General features: G+C 36.2%; 1 protein-coding gene across 1 annotated transcript in view; it reads left to right on the forward strand.

The window, feature by feature from the left end:
- LOC150092995 (tyrosine-protein phosphatase non-receptor type 9-like) overlaps positions 1 to 12,296 on the forward strand; it is a 284,280-nt gene that overhangs the window by 46,702 nt on the left and 225,282 nt on the right. The window lies entirely within an intron of this gene.

Consider the following 12,296-nt stretch of genomic DNA (forward strand, 5'->3'; position numbering starts at 1 on the left):
AATACAGATTATGAAGTCCAATTGAAAATTTGTAAACCACAGACAAACTTACAAATTTCTGAAAGGATCATACAGGATACCAGTAGATGAAATTTTTCATTTTATGGAGGATGAGAGTGCATGGAATTTGAGAATGAAGGCATTGAAAAAAAGGAGGGAGGACAAGAGCTAAATTTTTCTCTTAGAGTGGTGCATGATTGGATTGGATTGCCTTTGGGGATTGTGAGTGCAGGAAGTGTAAATCAATTCAAGAAAAGGTATGACAACTGGTGTGTTGGTGATATGTGGCTTCCCTTGACGAGTTTCTGACTCTCTGGAGGTCTCTCTTAATAATAAGTGAAATTTGATGGCTTATGGAATACAGTTTTCTCTTTCTTACTATGGCAAACACCACTATAACAGACTACTTAATTTTAATCCAAGCCTCATAGATACAGTGTAATCTGAAACAAATTCACTTTAGCACACTGTCCACTTTAACAAACCATTCTTCTGTTCCCTATGAGTTTGCTATAGTGAAAGTCTATTGCATATAGATCATGGATTATTCATTTCTGCCAACTCCTCTGCAAATTGTTTTTGTAATATTCTAATTCAACGTTTATGGTGGTTATAATTTTTGTGCTGAAAATGCTGGGTAGAAATCCAGAAAAATGTTGTCCTCTAGTGTTTTATTCTGTGTAGCATTGTTATGAATACTCCAGTCCATAGTTGTTAAGGTATACTTAAAAAAATAGTGTTATATCATAAATTTTATAAGATGTGGGCATATTTCATTCTTGAGATTCAGGCATAGGTTGTTTTCTTGTTCAAGTACAAACAACTCTTTTTAAATTTTTTTTAAAATTGGAATCTCAAGCATATTATAAGTTGTGAATGTATAGTACATCAGTATCATAGATCGACCAAGGATTAGATAAAGTAGAATTTAGATAATTTTGGTCCCTGTTTTAGAGACCAAACACGATCTAAAGAGATATGCAGATTAGTTTATGGGCATTCTTATAATTAATAGGTTTTATTGCTGATGATTATTAAAGTGCATTTATGTATCTGAATATACAGACTTAGAAGGAATACAGGTTATATATAATATGAGAAAGTTATTAATAATAAATACAATAGTATTATGTGAGAAATGCCAGATTGTTACAAGGGATTAGCATCATTTTTAGTTTCATGGGAAACTGTTGTTTCTAGTTATTTTTTATTTGATTTATTATTTTTGCAGAATTTGAATTGCCTAATAGTTGTCATTGAGCTGTAAACGATTCATTTGAATGAATTTTATCTCTTGTAAACCAAAGGATATTGAATTTTAAACTAGAGAAAGAGAGAGGTTTTTCATAATATTTGAGCTGTTTTCTAAGAAATTCTGTGTGTTTATATTTTGTCAGCACTTTTAATAGGAATAATAAAGCCATTGAGCATGTAGGTCTGCCTTAATTCAATTATATTAAGAGAGACTATTAGTAGCGTAGATAGTTATTTGATGAATTTCTTTTTATCATCATCATCATCAAATTCCTGACATGTACCCTCAAGGGGTGTACAGGATATGATAGTACTACATGAAAAATTTACATCATTACTAAGTTCCTAGACTCCAGTATTATCATTATCAGATCTTATATTTCTATCGTCTAAGGCACATTGTACCGTATCAATCCACTTATATCTTGGTCTTCCTCTGGGTCGTTTTCCTGCCAACCTAGCAGAGAACACTTGTTTCACTAATCTTTCCTCGCCCATTCTGTTTAAGTGACCATACCACCTGAGATTAGCTCTGCTAACACATTCCTGGATGCCGACAATGTCAAGTTCTTTCCTAATATCCTCATTTTTAATACGATATTGCCATTGATGCCATCTATTCACGCATCTAATCTTTCTCAGGACTCGCATATTCGCGGTCAAGTGTTTTGGTCAAGTGTTTTACTTCTGACCCAGCTCTCAGATCCATAAGTTAAAACTGGTTTGAACACTGTCCTGTATATAGCTAATTTAGTGTTCCGACTAATTTCTCTTTTATTCCATATGAATTTATTCAATTGACTTCCCACCATACCAGCTTTGTTGATTCTGCTGCCTGTTTCCATATTTAATTTACCATCTTCAGTAAAAATCGTGCCTAAGTAGCTGAAATGTTTTACTTGTTCCATTGGGTCTCCATTCACAACACAGTTAACATTTTCAACAATTCTACCTATTTTCATTGTCTTTGTCTTTTTAATGCTGACCTTCATACCATATCTATTACAACAGTTATTCAATTTATTCAGGGAATCTTGCAAACTTGTAGCAGATTTATTCAGACGTATAACATCGTCCGCATAAAGCAAAGAGCTGACATTAACATATCCAATTCTGATATCATGTTTAATACCACTTTCCTTCATAATATGATCCATATAGATAATGAATAGCAGAGGGGATAATGTACATCCTTGTCTCACACCAGATTTAACATTAAACCATCTTCCTGTACATCCTTCAATTCTAACTGCTGACTTACAACTCAAATACAAATACAGACTAAGTATTGCTTGATATAATACCCCGTTGACACCATATGACTGTAGCGTATTGAATAGCTTCTCTCTTGGCACCTTGTCATATGCCTTTTCCAAATCGACAAAACTTAAATACAGATCTTTGTTATATTCCCATGCTTTCTCGACTATTTGTCGCAAAGTGAAGATCTGATCCTGACAGCCTCTATTTGGTCTGAATCCAGCTTGTTCTTCACCTGGCTTTTCTTCCACAATTCTTCTCAACCGTTTCTCAAGTATACTTGCATAGATCTTGCCAGGAACACTCAGTAGGGAAATACCTCTGTAATTCTAACATTCAGTTTTATTTCCCTTTTTATATATGGGTACTATTAGAGCCCTATTCCACTCATCGGGAATTCGTCCCTCTGTCGAGGCTTTCTGAACTATGCAGTGCAGCCACTGTAAGATTTTTTTACCACCATACTTCAGCATTTCTGGTCGATTATCATCTACTCCTGCTGCCTTTCCACATTTCAAGCCTTTGATGGCTTTTTCTACTTCAAGTATGGATATGTATTCCTGACTGTATGCCTGTTGAGTGTTTTTTACCACTGTGCTATCACTGCTTGTTTCATTTAGCAATTTTTCGAAGTAATTACTCCATACTTCAAGGATATCTTTTTCTCCTGTTTTCATGTCACCTTTATCATCTCTAATTCCTTTTACAGCACTCTTTCCTCCATTTCTAAGCTTCTTCAACAACCTCAAGAATATCTTACCACCTTCTTGATATTTATTTTCTATGTTCTTGCTAAAGTCCTCCCATGACTTTTGTTTAGCTAGTTTTACACTGTTTGGTTTTCTTATATTTGACTCTGTATTCTCTAAGAGCACAAGCTGGCTTATTTGCCAGGAACTTTTGATATGCTTTCTTCTTTTCCTTCACTGCCTCTTTAACTTCCTGTGTCCACCATGGAGTCTTGATTTTTCTATCCTTGAAGACAACCTCACCACATGCCTCTCTGGCTGAATCAATCAAGGTTTTCTTCAAGGCTTGCCACTGAATCTCCAAGGTTTGGTTCCTGTTCTCAAAGTCTTACATTTTTTCTTCAATAATCTTTGTATATGTTAGTTTACAGTTCCCATCTGAGCGCTGCTCAACTTTAATTCGCTTTAAAACTTTCTTACATGTTATTCTTTTCAATATGAAATTCAATTTTATCCTGCTCAAGACTAAATAGTGATCGCTTCCAATTTCAAATCCTCTGTACACTCCTGTGTACACACACAGTGTCCTGGTGCAGGACACTGTGTGTGTCCTGCACCAGAGAGAAAACATCACTATTAACAATAACATAGTCAATGAGACTTTTCTTATTCCTTGCCTCTTCTCTCCATGTGAATTTGTGCACATTTTTATGTTGGAACATGGTGTTAGTAATAACCAGTCCATGTCCTGAGCAGAAATCCAACAGGTATTTGCCATTATTATTAGCTTTGCTCTTTTCTCCAAATTTTCCCAAAATATTTTTGTATGTCTCACAATCATTTCCTGCTCTGCTATTCAGATCCCCAACAAGGACCAACTTTTCCTTTTTCATTGTGTCAGTTGCTTTTTCTAAAGCATCAAAAATTCCCCCACTTCTACCTTAGTAGAACCTTCTGTGGTACCATAGGCTCAAATAAGTCTCATTTTCCAGTTCCCCATTGTCATATTTGCTATTTGCCCATATCACTCTACTTGAGACTGCCTGCCATTCAAGAATATCAGCCTCGCATTTTGTGTTGATTACTATGGCTACTCCATCTTTTCCTTGATTGTCATTGCCTGAATATAACATTTTGTATTTATTGCTCAGAAAGATCTCACCAGTTTTTGTCTCAGTAACCCCTATTATGTCAATCTGGTACTTATCTAATCCTCAGCTAGCTCCATTTCTTTGCCATTCAGGCTTCTTATGTTGATAGTACTGATCTTTAACTCTGGTGATGTTGAGTTGGGGTGTGTTTTCAGATTTGTTCCAGTAGCTGACTTTTCGCTGTTCGCCCTGGTTCCCTGGCGAAAACAACAGGGGCCTTTTTTAACCGGGCGATGCCCCAGCCTGCATGAAATTTTGTCATGTTGTACCATCATTTTTTATTGTGGTTTAATCAATAAGAATACAATTTGGTCGGCTAAATCCCAAATTGCCAGCCCATCCTCGTTCGTTCAGTATCTAGGTAGATACCCAACAGCGTGCACCATGAGAAGGTGAGGATTGGACATTAGGTCAGAAGCCCTGGTCGGTTCTCCGCATTCCTTTAAAGGCTATGTGGAGGTCTCCTCTCAGTTATACAGCTTTGACCCTTAAGCACGAATTTCTTTTTATAATATAGAGTTTTTAATTATTTGAATAATGAGAATGATTATGATAAATTTTGTTTAAACCTTTATCCAAGTGTTAGCAAACAAAGTTTGCGCTTGAACATATCTTCAGGGCTGGTGTAAGGTAGTACAACACCGGCAACTCGTAGCAAAGGTGAACCAAGCTAACATCACTCCTATCTCAGTATCTCCCACAATGCAAAATACATCTCCTTGCGAATATGTATAATGTTATGCATTAAGGGAAGGGCCACTACCCAGACTAGTTTCGACCTTTTTTGAGGTCTCTTCAGTGGTAGCCAGGCCCAGAAGTGGAGATACCAGACAGAAGCAATAGCGAGGTCATCTTTACCTATAGAAGTTGCCAAAAGGTGTGCTACCTTTTTATTAAATTACTGTGGATTTACTGGATTACTAGGAGTGATGTTAGTTTGGTCCACCTTTGCTACAAGTCACCCGGTGTTGTACTACCTTATCCCAGTCCTGAAGATATTTTCAAGCGCAAAATTTGTTTGCTCACACTTGGATAAAGGATTAAACTAAATTTATTATAGTCTAACCAAGTGAAAAATAAACTTTCAACATCTTTCTCTAAATCCAGAGTAATTTAATAAAAAGGTGGCACACCTTTTGGCAACTAGTATAGGTAAAGATGACCTCGCCATTGCTTCTACCTGGTATCTCCGGTGTGGATGAATCGACCATGAGATGCGGTGATTAATATCCTTGGAGGGTAATGGATATCAATGCTGTAGCCAGTGAAGTTTTAACTTAGGCTTGACTATTGCTGTTACCCTCCTGCCATGATCAGATCTTTATTTATGTATAGCTCAATAACACCTTATTCCTACACTGTCCTCTACAGATAACGGGGAATATGAAAAGCATTCTTGCTTCGCCCCTTTAAGCCAGTCCTTATAAGGACTGGTATCTCCCCTTCTGGGCCTGGCTCTCCCACTGAAGAGGGGTATATATGAGAGGCTCTGCTTAGGGTAGGTTTTTGCCTGTCTCTGAGTAGGGCCACCGCTGAGATTATGGCTCTGTCTGGTGGTGGGGTGAGCCTGCTACTGGGTAGAGCCAATGCTGAGAAGTTCTTCTTGGTGACGGGGTGGGCCTGTCACTGAGTGGAACAACGCTGAGTTGGGCGATCTTTCGGGATAGTCTAATTTTTAGAGAGGTCTTTACTTAAATACACTTAAATAAAGGTCGAAATTAGTCTGGGTACTTAATGCATAACATTATACATATCCGCAAGGAAATGTGTTTTGCGTTGTGGGAGATACTGAGATAGGAGTGATGTTAGCTTGGTCCACCTTTGCTACGAGTTGCCCGGTGTTGTACTACCTTACCCCAGTCCTGAAGATATTTTCAGGTGCAAACTTTGTTTGCTCACACTTGGATAAAGGATTAAACTAAATTTATTATAGTCTAACCAAGTGGAAAATAAACTTTCGAGAATCATTATGGATATATCTTTTGATGAGTCTAGGCTTTCCAAACCGGAAAGAAAACCCTCACGAAATCAATTTATTAAGTAGTCTTCTTACCAGCTGTTTCTCTCCAAATATAGTCTGGATGCCAGCTTTCCTCTTAGTGACTGACTATAGCCTTGTCCACATTTCATTTCTACATCTCAGCTTTCACTCCATTCTCATGTCCTTTGGTGTACTACAATAGTACCACATGGGATGATATTTACTCTTTGATATCAACTCCTCTTTTTGTGATCTGATTACTGTTTTTACTGTCTGATCCAAATGCCTGTTCTTAAAAAAAAAAAAAAAAACTGGAATAATTCTTTTTGGAATGAGGGCCTTCACTCCCAATACACACAAATATCCTGACCATTATTCAAGCCTTGGTTCTCTAGCAGGTGTGCATTGGCATTCCAACCTCAGCCTATCTTAAATAGCTGAAGTCAAAAATCCCAGTTTTGCACTTAGCTTCACTACAGCTTATAACACCTGTCATTTAAAAAAAGAAACTTTGAAAGGGCCAATTCTTAGCATTTGAGCCTTCTCATTTGAATATTTTCATGCATCCATTTTGTGTTGCTTCGTTAACATTACCCAAAGATAGGCCGAATTCCAGCTATCAGTATTCTCCTCCAGCTTCATCATCAAATTCCTGATATATATACCCTCAAAGGGTGTACAGGATATGATAGTACTACATGAGCAATTACATCATTACTAACTTCCTATCTACAATTTTCCTCCAAATCAGTCTGTTACTTGTCAAGACTCCAACATTATCAGATCTTACATTTCTATTGTCTAAGACACTTTTTACCGTATCAATCCACCTATATCTTGGTCTTCCTCTGGGTCATTTTCCTGCCAACCTGGCAGAGAACACTTGTTTTGCTATTCTTTCCTCTCCCATTCTGTTCAAGTGACCTTACCACCTGGGATTAGCTCTGCTAATGCATTCCTGGAAGCTGACAATGTCAAGTTCTTTCCTAATATCCTCATTTTTAATATGATATTGCCATTGATGCCATCTGTTCACGCCTCTAATCTTTCTCAGGACTCTCATATCTGCAGTCTCTAGGCTTTGGTCAAGTGTTTTACTTCTGACCCAGCTCTCTGATCCATAAGTTAAAACTGGTTTGAACACTGTCTTGTATAGAGCTAATTTAGTGTTCCGACTAATTTCTCTCTTATTCCATATGAATTTATTCAATTGACTTCCTACCCTACCGGCTTTATTGATTCTGTTGTCTATTTCCATATTTAATTTACCATCTTCACTAAAAATCGTGCCTAAGTAACTGATATGTTTTACTTGTTCTATAGGTTCTCCATTCACAATGCAGTTAACATTTTCAATAATTCTGCCTATTTTCATTGTCTTTGTCTTTTTAATTCTGACCTTCATACCATATCTATTACAACAGTTATTCAATTTATTCAGGGAATCTTGTAGACATGTAGCGAATTTATTTAGAAGTATAACATTGTCTGCATAAAGCAAAGAGCTGACATTAACATCTCCAATTTTGATATCAGGTTTAATATCACTTTCCTTCATAATGTGATCCATATAGATAATGAATAACAGTGGGGATATAACGTACATCCTTGCCTGACACCAGATTTAACATTAAACCATCTTCCTGTACTTCCTTCAATTCTAACTGCTGACTTACAACTCAAATAAAGACTACGTTGTCGTGACGTTGTTCTCCTCATGTTCGAATCCGCCATCTTGTTTAAGTCACTTTCATAAAATAAAACACAACTAATTGTAAATTGATCACCAATCCAAGGGTAGAGAAATTTCTATTATACTGCGCCACTCTATCCTTAGATAAGTCTATATAAAACAGCAGGATGAATTCAAAGTTAGTTATCAGTCTCCTCATTCATTCTGGCCGAAGTATTTGTTTTCTACCTGGGATTCCCGCAAGATTCGAATTTTTGTGAACGGTGCAATAAAAAGGAATTCAGGCAAACAATAATTAGCTTAACAAAATGAAATATTTAATATAAGCTATATAACACATACATAAATTTTACTTCTAATTTTAAACAATAGAAACAAGTTAAACATTAGGTCAATTCAATCACATTAGTTCAATCTTCCAAACCTTCACATACACTTTCTCAGTTTCTGAGTCATGAAGTTCCTACACTTAATTAAACATAATAGAACTTCCTATCTAATCAGTTCCCACACATTTCTTAGCCACGCTATAAGCTCAAAAGCATCGCACGCACTGATAGCTGTAAATATCTCTTAAAGCAATTCTTATCTTCAATTCTCAATTTCCAAGAATTTCCACAGTTAAAGTTAGGTTAAACGTAGCGTAATTAACACTCTTCATGCATTGAAATAATACAATATGATAGTCCTTACCAGAAATAGTTCCTAGTACATCAATTACGTTGTGAGCATGCTTTTAAAATATATTTATTTCACTTAAGAACACATCTATAAGACTTATCCACAGTTATAATTAAAACACTATTAATCGCGCTTTAGAATTCTAGACATCAACTGTAGGGTACTTTAACTATCCTTGTTACCACTCATTAACCAATTAAACACTGTGTGGTTCTCCTTAGGGCAAATTAGAAATAAGTCTCAATCCTAGACCAACTGGGTTTATTCAGAATTCTTCACTGAACGTCCAACTTTTTATCTTATCCGATTACGGCATTAATTTCCTTTTATTATTACTGCTGACTTCACTTTCAGCTAACTATAAGATTCACTTCATCTTTGCTTGCTTATAAATATTATTCCTTCTAACTTCTGCCCTTGAGAACCTTTCTTTTACTTCCACTTCTCTAGTTTATACCCTTGCTTCCTTTCACTTCAAAAATTCCGTCTCCTCTCTCTTTCTTTACTTATTATTTTTTTTTTTTATTATCCTTCTCCCAGCTCACGCTGTGTTCCGCTCGCGCTCGTTTACTTCATGGATTTCCATGACAACAAATAAACGTAAACATTTTCGTTAATGTTACATAAGGCTATACCACTACATTGAATTAATAAAAACACAATAAATAAAATATTAGAGCTACTTAATCAACTCTTTCATTTCATACACAGATAACTATAATAATATTCACGTTACAATATATATACAGGGTGTTCGGGATAAATTTGACATATTTATAATTAATTATATTTTTCCGTAAGTTACATGTATTAACACACACTTCTCTTCATTTAAAAGTTTGGACCCTTCTTCATTCATATACAAGATGTCAGAAAGGATGGATAGCTGGAACCCACCTGAATCATGGAAGAGAATAACTTGTATCATGATGATTCGTGCCCGCCATCAAAATAAGGATATTACGACTACTGCCCAATGCTCCCTGAATACAGTAAAAACAATCAGGCATGAACTAGAGACTTGCAATGGTGACTACGAGGATGTAGCAAGAAGAAAGATCCCTAGCAGACGATCTGATTGCGTTCGTACAGCAGAATTCCTCGCAAATCTGCAGGAACGGGTGTTGAAGAACCCTGGCATTGGAATTCGGGCTTTGTTCGTGGAGTTGCTAACTGTAGTCAAGCCCTGGATAACAAGGGTAGCCAATGGTAGGCGGTATGTATGGCAGCAGGATTCGGCCCCTTGCCACACCTCTGGGAAAAGTCAAAAATGGTTGTCTGAAAATTTCTACGACTTCACCAGTCCAAATGTTTGGCCTCCAAACTCCCCAGACCTTAACCCCATGGATTATTTTGTATGGGGCGCAGTTGAAAAACACACCAATCGCACTTCCAGTAATACAAAAGCCCAGTTAATGGATAAAATTAAAACAGTTTTTGCGGCCCTTCCCAGGGAGACTGTAGCATCAGCTTGTTCGAGGTTCCGAAGCAGAATTGAAGCTGTGATCGATGCTAATGGTGGTTATTTTGAGTAAATCTTGTTGATAGTATTGTAATTAACTCTGCCTGTAATGTTTTTTTGTCAATTCATTAAATTTAATAGATACAAAGAAGATTTTCTTTTTCCTTACGAAACTGTCAAATTTATCCCGAACACCCTGTATATATAAATTATAATAAATTATACACATATTATTGTTTAGTAATTTAATTAGCTGATTAAATTCAGAATAAATACTTAAATAATAATTCTTAAATAAGGAGTAATAAATAACTTTTATACAAGTCATGATTAATATATAATAAGCAATGTTAAATGTGAATGAAAAAAAAAAAAAATACACAACATAGTTTCATTCACAGTTTAACAACGTATTGCTTGATATAATGCACCATTGACACCATATAACTGTAGTGTAGTGTATTGAATAGCTTCTCTCTTGGCACCTTGTTATGCCTATTCCAGATCTACAAAACTTAAATACAGATCTTTGTTATATTCTCATGATTTCTCAACTATCTGTCATAAAGTGAAAATCTGAACTTGATAGCCTCTATTTGGCCTGAATCCACAAAACTTCTCTTCCACAATCCTCAACTGTTTCTCAAGTATACTCATATATCTTACCAGGAACACTCAGTAGAGAAATACCTCTGTAAATCTCACATTCCGTTTTATTTCCCTTTTTATATATGGGTGCTATGAGAGCTCTATTCCAATCATCTGGAATTCATCCCTCTGTCCAGGCCTTCTGAACTATGCAGTGCAGCCACTGTACTACTTTTATACCTCCATACTTGAGCATTTCTGGTCGAATATCATCTACTCCTGCTGCCTTTCCACATTTCAGGCTTTTGATGGCTTTTTCTACTTCAAGTATGGATATGTATTGCTGACTGCATGCCTAGTTAGTGTTTTTTACCACTGTGCTGTCATCACTGCTTGTTTCATTTAACAATTTTTGAAGTAATTACTTCATACTTTAAGGATATCTTTTCTCCTGTTTTCATGTCACCTTTATCATCTCTAACTCCTTATACAGCACACTTTCCTCCATTTCTAAACTTTTCAACAACCTCCAGAATATCTTACCACATTCTTGATATTTATTTTCTATGTTCATGCCAAAGTCCTTCCATGACTTTTGTTTAGCTAGTTTTACTTTTTTACATTTGTTTCTGTATTCTCTAAGAGCAAAAGCTGACTTATTTGCCAGGAATTTTTGATATGCGTTCTTCTTTTCCTTCACTGCTTCTTCAACTTCCTGTGTCCACATTGGAGTTCTGATTTTTCTATCCTTGCAGACAACCTCACGACATGCCTCTCTGGCTGAATCAATCAGGGTTTTCTGCAAGGCATGCCACTGAATCTCCAAGGTTTGGTTCCTGTTCTCAAACGCTTACATTTTTTCTTCAATAATCTTTGTGTATTTTAGTCTACAGTTGCCATCTGAGAGCTGTTCAACTTTTATTCGCTTTAAAACTTTCTTATATGTTGTTCTTTTTAATATGAAATTCAATTTCATCCTGCTCAAGACTAAATAGTGATCACTTCCAATTTCAAATCCTCTGTACACTCTGGTGTCCTGCACCAGGGAGAAAACATCACTATCAACAATAACATAGTCAATGAGACTTTTCTTATTCCTTGCCTCTTCTCTCCATGTGAATTTGTGCACATTTTTATGTTGCAACATGGTGTTAGTAATAACCAGACCATGTCCTGAGCAGAAATCCAACAGGTATTTGCCATTATTATTAGCTTTGCTCTTTTCTTCAAATTTTCCCAAAATATTTTTGTATGTCTCACAATCATTTCCTACTCTGCTATTTAGATCCCCAACAACGACCAACTTTTTCTTTTTCATTGTGTCAGCAGCTTTCTCTAGAGCCTCAAAAAATTCCTCCGCTTCTACCTTAGTAGAACCTTAAGTTTAGTAGAACCATAAGCACAAATAAGTCTCATTGTCCAATTCCCCATTCTGATATTTGCCAACATCACTCTACTTGAGACTGCCTGCCATTCAAGAAGATTAGCTTCGTATTTTGTGTTGAATAGTATGGCTACTCCTTCTTTTCCTTGATTG

This window comes from Typopeltis vanoorti, chromosome 24 (assembly GCF_054136105.1).
Source record: "Typopeltis vanoorti isolate ZY-2024b chromosome 24, IOZ_Tvanoo_1.0, whole genome shotgun sequence".
Lineage (NCBI taxonomy): Eukaryota > Metazoa > Arthropoda > Arachnida > Uropygi > Thelyphonidae > Typopeltis > Typopeltis vanoorti.